The 15,903-nt window shown below is 37.1% G+C and overlaps 2 protein-coding genes across 2 annotated transcripts in view; both read left to right on the top strand.

Moving 5' to 3' along the window:
- The window catches only part of LOC134854897 (uncharacterized), a 582,728-nt gene that overhangs the window by 192,003 nt on the left and 374,822 nt on the right, over positions 1-15,903 (top strand). The window lies entirely within an intron of this gene.
- The window catches only part of LOC134854896 (proteasome activator complex subunit 4-like), a 207,032-nt gene that overhangs the window by 18,570 nt on the left and 172,559 nt on the right, over positions 1-15,903 (top strand). The gene's annotated exons all lie outside the window — the stretch shown is intronic.

Below are 15,903 nucleotides of genomic sequence, written 5' to 3'. Positions count from 1 at the left end.
AATCGGAAAAAGAAAAATTTCATTATCTACAGATAGAAAAAAAATAAAGCATGTGAAAATGAAACGAAAAAGTAAAAAGATGAAAGTTGGTTCAAAAGCTTTTATCATGTATCGAAATGAAAGGTAAAGAGTATTTGGAAACAATCTAAGTTGGTTGGAAAAACGACGATCAAATAAGTAATTGCTGAACAAGATGTGGATCTAAGTCGAAATATAACAAAATAAAAAAAAGCAGATGCTAACATGAAAAACGTCAAGATTATTCCCGACCAAAAAATGAAGGAAAAAGAAGAATTGCGAATAATAGTCACGAGAGGAAAATAACTCTAACAATTAAGAACAGGGGCACTTTTTGCATCTGGTTCGAGTTTGCTAATTATAGAAGTTACGAAAAAGCAGAGACGCATGAAAGTTAATTTTCTGGTACAAGAACGTTGACAAACTTAACCAAAAACATCAAGAGTTGAAAAAATTAATTGTTGATCCAAATTACCAACCGGAGGTAATTGATTTAGTTGAAGACAAACCAAAAAATTCATAGACATTTGGGACCCAATTTGAACCAAAATTCAGAACAACAAAATCAAGTCAATTAACACAAATCCAAATGACAATGGATGAGGAATTTCAATAGTCATAAAAAACATATTGACTATTCGACACGACAACAACGACTTAAGTCCAAGAATTGATGGTATGCGACATTGCTATCGCTCGAAAAGTTATTCTTTGTATCGATCAATCGTCAAAAACTGTAGAAAAAAAAACACGAAGAACTTCACTGTTATCTTTGGTGATACAACTTACCCTCATTCAACTGGCACAAAGTGAGCGAAACTGAAGACGACGGATGCAAAATGTTCAAACTTCCGGCAGCAGATTGGGAATTATTCTTTATCTAACTTATCAGCGTACTAACTTGCATCTCAGCAGGTGATAAACCATCACTCCTTGATATCTTACTAACCGATGAAGTGTGTGAGCGATCTGGCGACTAAAACTACACCACATTTTTGTCAAAGAGACCATTTTCTCATAGAAACAGAGTTGGTTATCAATCGTATCGATGGTGAAATAAAAAAATCGATACGACCTCACAAAGGAGCTACGATGGAATGCGAAAAAAAATGAACAAAATTAAAAATGAAGATGCAAACAACACGGCTCTTATCTGAAAAAAAGAAGGCTTGGAGCAACTTCTGTAGGTCTAAGAGCATCCACCAGAAACGAATGCCGGGCGAGAGAAAAAGACAAAAAGAAAGAAGTAAAATTAAAACCCAAAATTTTCTGGAGCTGTTTAAGACAAAAACAATATTGCTAGAAATAGGAGTTTTAGCATTAGTTGAAGAAACTGGAACGTTAACAACGAACGGGACAGAGAAATGAGCTCTACCAATTTTTTTCATCGGCTTTCACAAATGGATCCCCTGGTGAGTGGTAATTTTCAAAAAATATATATCATTTGACAAATTTGCAATGAAATAAAAAGTACGAAACAAACAGTGAAAGAGCAGTTAGACCTGACTCACCATTCAAAATTAGAAGGACCAGATGAAAGCAACCCTAAAATTTCGTTTGAATTAAGTCTACAATTTGTCCATGCAATGACAAAATGTTTTAAGTAGAACTTGGAACGATAGTAAGTTACCCGAAGATTGGAAAGTGGCCCACATAGCACCTATTTTAAAGAAAGAATGAAATCGTTGACGGAAAACTACACACCGGTAGTCCTTACATCAAATGTTTGTAAATTTTTTGAAAAATTCATCTATTTAATGGCGTTTAATGGTTTTTTCATCTCCATTAAATGGTCCCATTTTATGGGTTTATGAACAGAAATAAAATCTTTGTAAATACATCATTCGCGTTAATACCCGGAAGATCATCACAACTTCACCTCCTGAAAGTGCCTGACGACTTCACTGCGACTTTGGATAGCCACAGAGAAGTTGATGTGAACTACCTAGGTTTCACAAGTTCATTTGTTTCAAAGCCACGCAAAAACTCTTAGGTAATATACAAGAGTATATAACAAACGGACAAAGGTTGATTTGGTTAAAATGCTTCATTTAAGAAAAGCAAAAAAGAAAAGTTATCAATGATAGCAGCTCAAGTTGGAAAAAAATTTATGGTCGTTTTCCCCAAGGTGGTTTTCCCCAAGCTGTCCATGGTGGTTTTACCCAAGATGTCCTCTGTCCAATGTTATTTCTAATTCAATGGCAGACTCAAAAGTAAATAATTTATACCTGTTTGTTTATGTTGCGAAATTATAGAGCGAGATAAATGAGAAAAAGGTCGTTAAAATCGTTCTGTTTTTCAATGACCACAGATATGTATAGATGACAAACGCAAACGTAAGATTTGAAAGTTTAAAAGGAATTGCCTCTACTGGAAAGAATTGAAAAAAGCAGAGGAAGCAAAACATCTGGGTGTTGTCATTGATAATAACAATTTGTTCGAAAAACAAATTCTCACCAAAATGAAACCAGCTGACTCAATCTTTGCCATTTTCACGAAAACTAACAACAAAAAGACTAAACCTGGCTGTTTGAAAGTTTTCAAATGGCTTAAATGGCCTTATCTTGATATTTACAATCAAGCTTGGTATCCGCGACCCAAGAAACTTTTAAAAAATGTTGGAAACTTAAGGGAAAGACTGCGAAAGCTATATCTACCGTCTCTTGAACAACGTGGAAGACGAGAAATAACCGTTTCGATCCAAAAGCGTCGAAAAGTTAATTCGAATTCAACAACAAAACAATTTTTCACGATCAGAGCTGCAACAGACAGGAACAAACTTCCACGAGAATTAGTGAACTCGAAAATGATCAATCATAAATAACTTAGAAAAAAACCTGGACGAAAATGCATTTAATATACATGAGACGAGCTAAATAAAAAACATAACTAATATGCTGATCAAGAGAGGCGGCACAACCGCCTAATGATCAGAATTAAACAAAACTTTTCGAAAACTTCCCACTGAATCGGCACGGAAATTTTTTTTGGTTCACCGTACCAAAAATTGCCCCCTTCAACGCTGTTTTTTCAGTACTGTCAGCAGGGGGCCCTCATGCTCTTTACCAATCCAGGAAAAAACATAATTATTGTTCTACGGACAAGGAGATCATGGAGCACTGAAAAAAAATGGCAAGAACAATGAAGACACTAAGTGGACAACCCATCCTTTTGCTGCTACAAATTACAACAATAGAAACATATTAACCAGAATCGTCCTTTAAAAGCACACTAGTGAACAAAACTAAAAGCAAACTTCGGATTTACTTTCCTGAATAATAAATTTTCAATAGCCATTTATCTATTTTGTAGCAATTTTTTTCGACCGACATTAAATGATCTGAACTACTCTTTCTCAAGTCTCAACTTTTTATATAAATCACTGCCTCCACGTCTGCTGAATGCATCAAAGAGGTGGTTACCAACCCGGGAAGCAAGGAAGCATGGGGTCGCTATCTGATCATGCCCTCTTGCTGCCTTTGCAAACCTACACGCGCAGGTAAGAAGGTCAGAGCCTCACTTGGAAGCACCATACAGCAACAGATAAATGCTTTCAACAGGGGTGAGTACACTTTGCCTTCTCCAGTCTCGCAGAAACCAGCAAGCTCTGGGAACAACGACAACTCCAAACTGATTGCTGCCAAACTTGACGAAGGAGATATCAAGGGAGCTGTCAGGTTGGCAGCCAGCGACGATACTTTTCTGCCAACGACTCTTGAGAACAAAACACTGCTCGATGCGAAACACCCTCCTGCACCCGCAGACAAAGCTACACCCCCATCTAACGACTGTGTTCAACTTCAAGTTAGTCAGTCTGAAGTCAGGAGAGCGGTCATGTCTTTTAACGCAGGTAGTGCTGGTGGACCGACGGGCCTCAGACCACAACACGTGAAAGATGCCTTTTCACCATCTGCTAACGAAGCTGGCAACAACCTGCTCTCGCATCTGACAGACTACACAAATTTATTGTTGACAGGCAACATCCCTGCGTTCATCAAGCCTGTCGTCTCCAGTGCTACATTCATCTCTTTGACCAAGAAATGTGGAGGAATACGCCCGATCACGATTGGAGACACTTTGCGAAGACTCACTTCCAAATGCATTTCACGGCGCATGCTGGAAAAAATTCAAAGATTATTTTTGGCCTTTTCAGCTAGGAGCTGGTGTTAAACACGGGAGTGAGGCGGCGGCCCATGTAGCGCGCGATTTCATTGAATGCGCAGAACGTGATCAAGCCTTTGTCAAAATTGACTTTGCCAACGCCTTCAACAGTGTAAGACGTGATGTCATTTTGAAAGCCATCAATGAACACGCCCCGGAGATCCTTAGCTTTGTGAAACTCTGCTACGAAGAAAGCAGTTTCTTGATATCTGGTGCCTTCACCATCCAATCAACAGAAGGGTTTCAGCAAGGCGATCCCTTGGCTACCTTTGGCTTTTGTCTTGTAATATAACAAAATAAAAAAAAAGCAGATGCTAACATGAAAAACGTCAAGGTTATTCCCGACCAAAAAATGAAGGAAAAAGAAGAATTGCGAATAATAGTCACGAGAGGAAAATAACTCTAACAATTAAGAACAGGGGCACTTTTTGCATCTGGTTCGAGTTTGCTAATTATAGAAGTTATGAAAAAGCAGAGAAGCAGGAAAGTTAATTTTCTGGTACAAGAACGTTGACAAACTTAAACAAAAACATCAAGAGTTGAAAAAATTAATTGTTGATCCAAATTACCAACCGGAGGTAATTGATTTAGTTGAAGACAAACCAAAAAATTCATGGACATTTTGGGACCCAATTTGAACCAAAATTCAGAACAACAAAATCAAGTCAATTAACACAAATCCAAATGACAATGGATGAGGAATTTCAATAGTCATAAAAAACATATTGACTATTCGACACGACAACAACGACTTAAGTCCAAGAATTGATGGTATGCGACATTGCTATCGGTCGAAAAATTATTCTTTGTATCGATCAATCATCAAAAACTGTAGAAAAAAAACAAGAAGAACTTCACTGTTATCTTTGGTGATACAACTTACCCTCATTCAACTGGCACAAAATGAGCGAAACTGAAGACGACGGATGCAAAATGTTCAAATTTCCGGCAGCAGATCGGGATTCATTCTTTATCTAACTTATCAGCGTTACTAACTTGCATCTCAGCAGGTGATAAACCATCACTCCTTGATATCGTACTAACCGATGAAGTGTGTAAGCGATCTGGCGACTAAAACTACACCACATTTTTGTCAAAGAGACCATTTTCTCATAGAAACAGAGTTGGTTATCAATCGTATCGATGGTGAAATAGAAAAATCGATACGACCTCACAAAGGAGCTACGATGGAATGCGAAAAGAAATGAACAAAATTAAAAATGAAGATGCAAACAACACGGCTCTTATCTGAAAAAAAGAAGGCTTGGAGCAACTTCTGTAGGTCTAAGAGCATCCACCAGAAACGAATGCCGGGCGAGAGAAAAAGACATAAAGAAAGAAGTAAAATTAAAACCCAAAATTTTCTGGAGCTGTTTAAGACAAAAACAATATTGCTAGAAATAGGAGTTTTAGCATTAGTTGAAGAAACTGGAACGTTAACAACGAACGGGACAGAGAAATGAGCTCTACCAATTTTTTTCATCGGCTTTCACAAATGGATCCCCTGGTGAGTGGTAATTTTCAAAAAATATATATCATTTGACAAATTTGCAAGGAAATAAAAAGTACGAAACAAACAGTGAAAGAGCAGTTAGACCTGACTCACCATTCAAAATTAGCAGGACCAGATGAAAGCAACCCAAAAATTTCGTTTGAATTAAGTCTACAATTTGTCCATGCAATGACAAAATGTTTTAAGTAGAACTTGGAACGATAGTAAGGTACCCGAAGATTGGAAAGTGGCCCACATAGCACCTATTTTAAAGAAAGAATGAAATCGTTGACGGAAAACTACACACCGGTAGTCCTTACATCAAATGTTTGTAAATTTTTTGAAAAAGTCATCTATTTAATGGCGTTTAATGGTTTTTTCATCTCCATTAAATGGTCCCATTTTATGGGTTTATGAACAGAAATAAAATCTTTGTAAATACATCATTCGCGTTAATACCCGGAAGATCATCACAACTTCACCTCCTGAAAGTGCCTGACGACTTCACTGCGACTTTGGATAGCCACAGAGAAGTTGATGTGAACTACCTAGGTTTCACAAGCTCATTTGTTTCAAAGCCACGCAAAAACTCTTAGGTAATAAACAAGAGTATATAACAAACGGACAAAGGTTGATTTGGTTAAAATGCTTCATTTAAGAAAAGCAAAAAAGAAAAGTTATCAATGATAGCAGCTCAAGTTGGAAAAAAATTTTTGGTCGTTTTCCCCAAGGTGGTTTTCCCCAAGCTGTCCATGGTGGTTTTACCCAAGATGTCCTCTGTCCAATGTTATTTCTAATTCAATGGCAGACTCAAAAGTAAATAATTTATACCTGTTTGTTTATGTTGCGAAATTATAGAGCGAGATAAATGAGAAAAAGGTCGTTAAAATCCTTCAAGAAGATCTTAAAGTTCCGGAAAATTGGTCCAAAAACATCGTTCTGTTTTTCAATGACCACAGATATGTATAGATGACAAACGCAAACGTAAGATTTGAAAGTTTAAAAGGAATTGCCTCTACTGGAAAGAATTGAAAAAAGCAGAGGAAGCAAAACATCTGGGTGTTGTCATTGATAATAACAATTTGTTCGAAAAACAAATTCTCACCAAAATGAAACCAGCTGACTCAATCTTTGCCATTTTCACGAAAACTAACAACAAAAAGACTAAACCTGGCTGTTTGAAAGTTTTCAAATGGCTTAAATGGCCTTATCTTGATATTTACAATCAAGCTTGGTATCCGCGACCCAAGAAACTTTTAAAAAATGTTGGAAACTTAAGGGAAAGACTGCGAAAGCTATATCTACCGTCTCTTGAACAACGTGGAAGACGAGAAATAACCGTTTCGATCCAAAAGCGTCAAAAAGTTAATTCGAATTCAACAACAAAACAATTTTTCACGATCAGAGCTGCAACAGACAGGAACAAACTTCCACGAGAATTAGTGAACTCGAAAATGATCAATCATAAATAACTTAGAAAAAAACCTGGACGAAAATGCATTTAATATACATGAGACGAGCTAAATAAAAAACATAACTAATATGCTGATCAAGAGAGGCGGCACAACCGCCTAATGATCAGAATTAAACAAAACTTTTCGAAAACTTCCCACTGAATCGGCACGGAAATTTTTCTTGGTTCACAGTACCAAAAATTGCCCCCTTCAACGCTGTTTTTTCAGTACTGTCAGCAGGGGGCCCTCATGCTCTTTACCAATCCAGGAAAAAACATAATTATTGTTCTACGGACAAGGAGATCATGGAGCACTGAAAAAAAATGGCAAGAACAATGAAGACACTAAGTGGACAACCCATCCTTTTGCTGCTACAAATTACAACAATAGAAACATATTAACCAGAATCGTCCTTTAAAAGCACACTAGTGAACAAAACTAAAAGCAAACTTCGGATTTACTTTCCTGAATAATAAATTTTCAATAGCCATTTATCTATTTTGTAGCAATTTTTTTCGACCGACATTAAATGATCTGAACTACTCTTTCTCAAGTCTCAACTTTTTATATAAATCACTGCCTCCACGTCTGCTGAATGCATCAAAGAGGTGGTTACTAACCCGGGAAGCAAGGAAGCATGGGGTCGCTATCTGATCATGCCCTCTTGCTGCCTTTGCAAACCTACACGCGCAGGTAAGAAGGTCAGAGCCTCACTTGGAAGCACCATACAGCAACAGATAAATGCTTTCAACAGGGGTGAGTACACTTTGCCTTCTCCAGTCTCGCAGAAACCAGCAAGCTCTGGGAACAACGACAACTCCAAACTGATTGCTGCCAAACTTGACGAAGGAGATATCAAGGGAGCTGTCAGGTTGGCAGCCAGCGACGATACTTTTCTGCCAACGACTCTTGAGAACAAAACACTGCTCGATGCGAAACACCCTCCTGCACCCGCAGACAAAGCTACACCCCCATCTAACGACTGTGTTCAACTTCAAGTTAGTCAGTCTGAAGTCAGGAGAGCGGTCATGTCTTTTAACGCAGGTAGTGCTGGTGGACCGACGGGCCTCAGACCACAACACGTGAAAGATGCCTTTTCACCATCTGCTAACGAAGCTGGCAACAACCTGCTCTCGCATCTGACAGACTACACAAATTTATTGTTGACAGGCAACATCCCTGCGTTCATCAAGCCTGTCGTCTCCAGTGCTACATTCATCTCTTTGACCAAGAAATGTGGAGGAATACGCCCGATCGCGATTGGAGACACTTTGCGAAGACTCACTTCCAAATGCATTTCACGGCGCATGCTGGAAAAAATTCAAAGATTATTTTTGGCCTTTTCAGCTAGGAGCTGGTGTTAAACACGGGAGTGAGGCGGCGGCCCATGTAGCGCGCGATTTCATTGAATGCGCAGAACGTGATCAAGCCTTTGTCAAAATTGACTTTGCCAACGCCTTCAACAGTGTAAGACGTGATGTCATTTTGAAAGCCATCAATGAACACGCCCCGGAGATCCTTAGCTTTGTGAAACTCTGCTACGAAGAAAGCAGTTTCTTGATATCTGGTGCCTTCACTATCCAATCAACAGAAGGGTTTCAGCAAGGCGATCCCTTGGCTACCTTTGGCTTTTGTCTTGTCCTACATCCTGCTTTGCAGAACCTCTTGAGCAAGCTGAAAACTGGATACCTGGTTGACGTTGCTTTTGCTGATGAATGGCGCACCACTCTCCATGATCTTCTGAGTATCAAACAAGCATGTGAGAAACTTGGTCTTCTTTTGAATGAGAAGAAGTGCGAGGTGACAGCTTTTGGGAGCATTAAAAAGGAGATAGAAAGAGCTTTTCGTGAGACATTTCCCACTATTCAATGCGTTGATGCCGAAGATAGCACTTTTCTTGGGGCTGGTCTAGGCACTAGGTCGATTCGAGCAGAGTTAGTGGACAAACTTGCGAAACTCAAGACACTCCTGCAGCGAACAGCTTCTTTACCATGTCAAACCGCTTTCTTTCTCATTAAAAACTGTTTCTTTGTCCCTAAACTTATGTATGTCCTCCGCGCTATTCCTGCCTTTAAACACACAGATTTACTCGACGAAATCGACACACTAGTATGCCTTGAACTTGAGAGAATCTTCAACTGCATCATTTCCGATGTCTCTTTCAGTCAAATTTGCTTGCCCACGAAACAAGGAGGGTTTGGTCTTCAAAAAACCAGCACTCTCAGCTCATCAGCATTTGTTGCTTCTTTTGTTTCCACTGAAAATTTACGGCACCGCCTTGCTCCTGAGATAAGCAATCCTGGTCTTTTTAACGAAGCCGTCGACCACTGGGAGTCTCTCAGCAACCACCGATTTGAAGACTTAACCCCCCAGTGCGCTCAAAAATTTTGGACAAAACCTATCTACGAACAACAATCCGCAATTATTTTGAGCAATTGTACCGACGAAATTTCACTTGCTCGTTATCACGGCTGTCGCGCGGTAGGTTCAGGCGCTTGGCTGGACGTCCTCCCTTCTCGTCCACTGGGTCTGACTTTGTCCGATGATGAGTTCCGTATTTCAGCTGGTCTGCGTCTAGGAGCCCCAGTAACCGCACAACACACGTGCAAATGTGGCTATGTCGCAGCAACAGATGGAAGACACGCACTTGTCTGCCCGAAGATCAAGCACAGGTTCATCAGACACTCGACTGGCAACATGATCATTAAAGATTCTATAAAATCACTCGGCATCAGTTCCACACTAGAACCTATCGGGCTGCTACGCAAAGATGGACGCAGACCAGATGGACACACACTGATGCCATGGCAGCGAGGACGGACCTTGGCATGGGATTTCACATGTATAAGTCGTTTGGCAAACTCTAATATGCGAATGGGAGTTCTTCCGGGTGCCAATGCAGCTTCCGAGGCCGAAGTCCGCAAAAGAAACCACTATTCAGACCTCCCTTCCACTGTAATTTTCAAACCCGTTGCCATGCAAACACTGGGTGGCGCTGGTAGGTCTACTGCAGTTTTATTGAAAGAACTTGCAAGGCGAATAACAGTCTTAACGGGTGAGAAACTAGCTTTTAAATTTCTCAAACAAAAGCTAGACCTAGCGATTCAGCGCGGGAACGCTGGATGCATCCTTAAGGCAACTAGTTGACACACACCCTTCACTTAACTGCTTCAACTGTAAGCTGTGCGGTATATACGCTCTTTTTATTCCTTGTTCAATTTAATTGACTTCTTTGAAAAAAAAATCACTTACCAGATATTCTGGGCCTTATACGCCAATGTTTACCATTTTTATTAGGTTTTCTATACGTTTGAAATCAATTCTAAAAAATCGAAGCAGAAAAATTGATGTGAATCATTTTAAACGAGAAAATTGTTTTGTTCAGTGCAACCAATTTCCTGAAAGTTGATGTTTCTTATCGTTTCACAGCCTTGGAAAATTTTATTAACAATGAAACAAACTGGTATTCTACGCCCAAAATAATGTAACAAGTGGTTCAAAATAAAAAAAGAAAGTTACAGAGAAAGTGTTGGAGCACTCAAAGCCTGTTTGATACGATAAGATAATTTTTTCACACGTATAATCTCGATGCAAAACGCATTTGATTTTTTTCAAAATTCAATCAATTCTTACCCGCAATTTTTAGTAACTAAATCAATTAATTCAAAATACTTATAAAACAAAAAAAATGTTTGATTCTGAAAGAAACAAACAACATCAAAGAGTTTTATGTAATGAAATTCGCAGATTACCAAAGGAAACTATAAACTAATTAGCAGTTAGAATCGAAACACTAGTTCGAAAAGCATATTCGCTTGATACGCATGACTATAAGAATACAAAAATGACAGAAATTTTAATGATGACCTTAACACCACAACTAAGGAAAATTGCTATAAAGAAAAGAGCATCTCATCCTTCCTCAATTCGAGAACCAGATCTAGATTTTCGAAAACTAGTAGACAAGCTAGAGCAAGCAGAAATCACAATGAATATCGAAGAAACCGAGAATTTAAAATTACAATATGTTAATCGTTTTGAAACAAAAACTACGCATATTAACAATATACAGGAATCAATCTTATAAAACTTATAAAATACTCATGAAAAGAACCTGCAACAGCTGAATTTGTATTCAGTGGAACAGCTATTTTCTTATTTGGGCGATATTGAATATATTTTCTTGTATGAATTGGTTTTGACGAGATGGAATGATAAAGGTTCCGGCTATAGTTTCCATGTAACTGTATTGAGCAGGTTCTTTTTCCAGATTCCATAGCAAGTATTGATGATTAGGTTCAGCAACTAAAGTTCTTCTAGTAAACAGCGAACAATCGATAATTTTCAGACTGACATTTGGATTATCAGATAGCATGTAAAATTTAGATTTAGCTCGAATTAGTTTAATTCGAACTTTGATATTTGGTAGCAACAATTTTTCGCCAATAAACAAATCAATGGCAAGTCTCCTATAGAGTTAAAAAGTTATCCCTGATCCTAAGAAATTTGCTTTATCAGTGAACGGATGCATATCAAATGCATCAGGATATTCTTCAAAACTGTATCCATGACCAGCAAATATTCCTATATTACTCAATGCTGAGGAGTTGAATTCGTTCGATATTTGTGCCTCATGAGGATATAATCCATCGGCGTTGTAAACCATTGTATTGTTAAAATAAACTTCACAGTTGGAGAATAGAGAGATTGTTTACATAAGTTAAGTGAGCTTGTGGTTCCTCATCTGAATTTTCCTCCGATTTTGCGTTATGTTCTGCTTTTTCTTTTTTGAAAGAATCAAACAATCTTCCTTTGAATAATTGAAGCTTTAAATTAAAATGGGTATCACGCATATCCAAGTAGAAATGACGATCCGTTTCAAAGTCAAACTCAAACTGCTTTCATCCAGTGAAGTACTGGGGAATACTTCTTGTATGTAAGATGACATAATTGTTTCCAAAACTGGGACGTTATCAAAAATCTCCAATGAAGAGTTTTTAAAAGCCCCGTACAGAAAACGACTTTGGTTTACACTCATTTTATATTGTCAAAAATTTCTTTGCGAGAGCGATTGTTTTTTGATCTACTTTTTCGAGAAATGGCTCTTCTTGTCTTACGCTTGTATTACTTTTTTCCACCTCCCAAGTGTTTCGGAACTGTTCTTGTTCCCACATCTTTTGCAAATGTTTTGAGTTTTTTTCGTCCACTAACAACTTCTTCATTCTCTGGAGCAGCGGTTTAAGAGGTACTACCTCTTAGTTCTATCTTGTTACTATACAAAGAATTTTTCAATAGTTTTTTAAACTGTAAATTTGTAAAAGACTGATAATTCATGTACTGTCGTTAGAAATTATATCTCTCCACTTTTTACTTTGGAGATGAATGGAATACAACGCAATAAGGGAGTTTTTGTATCACCGAATATGTTATATTCTATAATATCACTATATATAATCAAAGAATGCATTCTTATAATGTCGTAAGAAAACTGAGGATAATGTGGTCCTTTTCTTTTCATTATAACCCCTGTTTATTTTTGCTCTAAATCACAACCTGTGACTCAGAGCAAAAATAATGTGACTCAAGTCAGAACTTTCAATAATAAATACTGATTGGTTCTCAGGTAAATGAACGGCAACCTTTTGAGTAATTTTATCTACTGATACATAGAATCCGTTATTTTCAAATGCCTGAGCACCTAGACGTTCTGGATTTTTGTTGTTCATGGCTACAACTATATCAACAATACTTGGATACAATCGTGGTTCAAAATGCATCGGTACTATCTTTCTTTTCTCCTCAGAACTTTCTCTACCATCTGCGAATGCAAAACTTTCCCTGTGTAACATTTTGGTTCAAAGAAAGGTATGATATTTCTGAAATAGCAACCTCCCATTCTCATTTCAAATTTATTTTTTGGGAAGAAAGTTTGTTAAGGAACGAAGACTATTATTCGGATAACAATTAAAAGAAGCGTTGAAAACTAATTCAATTGTAAAAAAAGTCCATGACAACTGACTTACTTCTAAATTGAACATTTTCTTAGCTTTTTCTCATAAAGTTTTCCCAGAATTTCTTCTTTGTCGAGATGTCTGATGATATATGTAGGAGTCTTTTTAGTAGATATTGCCGAAATATCAAAAATTTCATCTGCAAATATGTGGTTTGTATCCTTTTCGGAACGGAATATCATTCTTTGAAATTCTCACTGTCTCCAACTTTGAAATTTAGTTTCTTACACTTTGCTAGAATTTTATTGTACAGAATTGAGAGGAAATCAGTATTCTTGACATCTTTAGGTGATCTCCAATAGATCTATTGATGCGACAATTCATTGTAGACACAAATTGCGGCAATTTGTGAATGAATTTTTTGCCATGATCTTCTATGTAGCGGTAAATAAGGTGTTTTAATGATTGAATGGCTCTCTCTGCAAATGCAGCTTTTGTTTCATTCATTAGTGAGTAAACTTCAATGTTTTTTTCTTCGCAAAATTTTTTGAAAGTTCCCCCATATTCTGTTCCTTTATCAATCCAAAGCTTTTCCGGAGTGTTTTTTCGAGAAATCATTTTTTTGAAAGCCTGCAAAGTGTCCTCGGCATATTTAGTTTTCATTGTTTGAACTCTGACAAATCGCGAAAAAACATCAACAGCAACCAAGGAAAATTTAACTCCATTGTTTTGACTCGCTAGTTTGTCCACAAATGCCAAATCCATACACCAAGTTTCATTGATAGGTTTTGAAAAAACTTGAAGCCTTTGGAAACGTCTGATTGGGGGACCAAATTTTGTATACGATGTTTTGGTTGGTAAAACTTGTTCTACTTTCTTTTTTGACAATCCACTGACTTTACTCAAGTTTTGCACAGAACCGTACGCAGCTCTAACCCTAGAATACAATCTGTTTATACTTACCTTTTCAGATTTTGAAAGGGATCCAAGTTCCTCTGTCTTCCGCTTCGGCATTCTTGTTGATAACAAATTTAGGTGGAATTTGAGTTGCATCCAAAATGGTAAAGTAAAGATCGGGAAGTCGGTATTTTTTCGCTTTAGTGCACACACAAAGTCTACAATTGATTCTTTTGTGTCTCGATTATCTATTATGATATTTTCTGACTGACTTAGCCTAATTCTAGGAGAATTCAAAATAAATCAATAAGGTGCTTTTTAATATTCGTTTTCAACTTTGCATTATAAGCACTGTAAAAATAATCAAAATCTTTTGGTACAATCTCTTCTTTTTCTTGTTTTTGTTCCAATTTTTTTGGAAGTGTACTTTGTGATTGATAAATTGAGTAAGGAATTAGAACAAACTGATCCATACTATGTCAATCGTTTACTGACAAAAAGAGTGATAACAGTTATTAATTGTAAGCCTTTTGGCGAGCTTAAAATAGTTCTCCTTTTATGAATGAAGTTCTTCTTCGTGTGAGATCTGATATTTCTCTTCGATATTTTACTACGTCTACTTTTCGGAGATCCTTTAGCTCGCCTCGTAGCAAGTTTACTAGACATTCGCTGAGGAATTGAATGAAAATTTTTTGCCAAAATAGGATGAATTGTTTTTGAAGTTTTTGGGAAAATATTTGAAATGTTGGGAGTATAGAGACGTATTGGATGCTCATCGTCCAAAAACTTTGTTTCTGTTTCTGCTGGTAGATAAAATTTTGAAGGTAGCGATCCACTGTTTGTGCAATATCTTAGCAAATCAACTGTTTTTGGAGTTAAATCAATGAGTAAATGAACATAAGGAGTAGATGTTGCATCTTGATACCACTCCTTCAATTGTGATCCTAGACCTAGTTGTTGACTTAAGGTGTTGATTTGTAAAACATCTCTCGGTGACTTGAAAACGACTAATGTGTATTTTATAATTCAACATCTCTTCCCACTTTGCTTTGGTGAAACACGTTATGCTTACTATATATTGTATTCAGTCCCCTGTGTCTTCCAGCAGTAGCAACTTTTACAAACTGCTTAGAATTTGAAATTTCATCAAAAGAGTCATCAATTATTAACAGGTATTTCGTTCCATTCTTGGGAAAGTATTAGTATGTTTTAGAATTGGCAAGGCTTTCAATCAGTCCAAAATCAACTCCTTGGATAAACTTAAGTTTTTTTTTTACATTTGTCCATAAAGAGGTTGATAATGTTGATAAAAATAAAAAATTTTGTCAAATTTTGGTTGAACTGTACCAATTTTAACCAATCAAAAATAAAACGCGGTTTTCCAGATCCACTTAGTCCAACTAGCGATATAAAAAATTCATTCTTTGGTAGAAGTTATTTTATTCATAGCTATGGAGAAGGTAAAATAAAACCGACTGTACTAGTTAAAATTGCTACCCAAACTGTTGTTTCTTCACATGTAGTGGATAAAATTATTCCAACGATTGCACATGCTAGTATTAAGACTATGACAAAAAATTGGCACATAATAACTAAAAGAGATCTGTTACACATACATCCAAAAAAATTCCATGATTTTCGCTCATGATTCTCCTCATCAAAAACAAAACTTCCTAAATTTAATTGCTTGACACATTCATCTCCCAACTCAACTATGAAATGAAAAAATTGACAGTGATTAACATTTAAATTTCAAAAACACGATAATACAAAGTTAGTTAGATTTTTTACAACTTATTAAAAAAACATCGAGTCCATGTTCCATATGCAAATGCTTTTCTTTCTGCACAGTGAAGAGTATTTGCATGACAAAACGGGTACTTGCTACACCTCCAATCATATTTTTCATCTTTGAAAACCAAATTCTGAA

Source organism: Symsagittifera roscoffensis, chromosome 9 (genome assembly GCF_963678635.1).
Source record: "Symsagittifera roscoffensis chromosome 9, txSymRosc1.1, whole genome shotgun sequence".
Lineage (NCBI taxonomy): Eukaryota > Metazoa > Xenacoelomorpha > Acoela > Convolutidae > Symsagittifera > Symsagittifera roscoffensis.
Note: the sequence above shows the minus strand (reverse complement) of the source record. Positions and strands in the feature narration are given on the sequence as shown.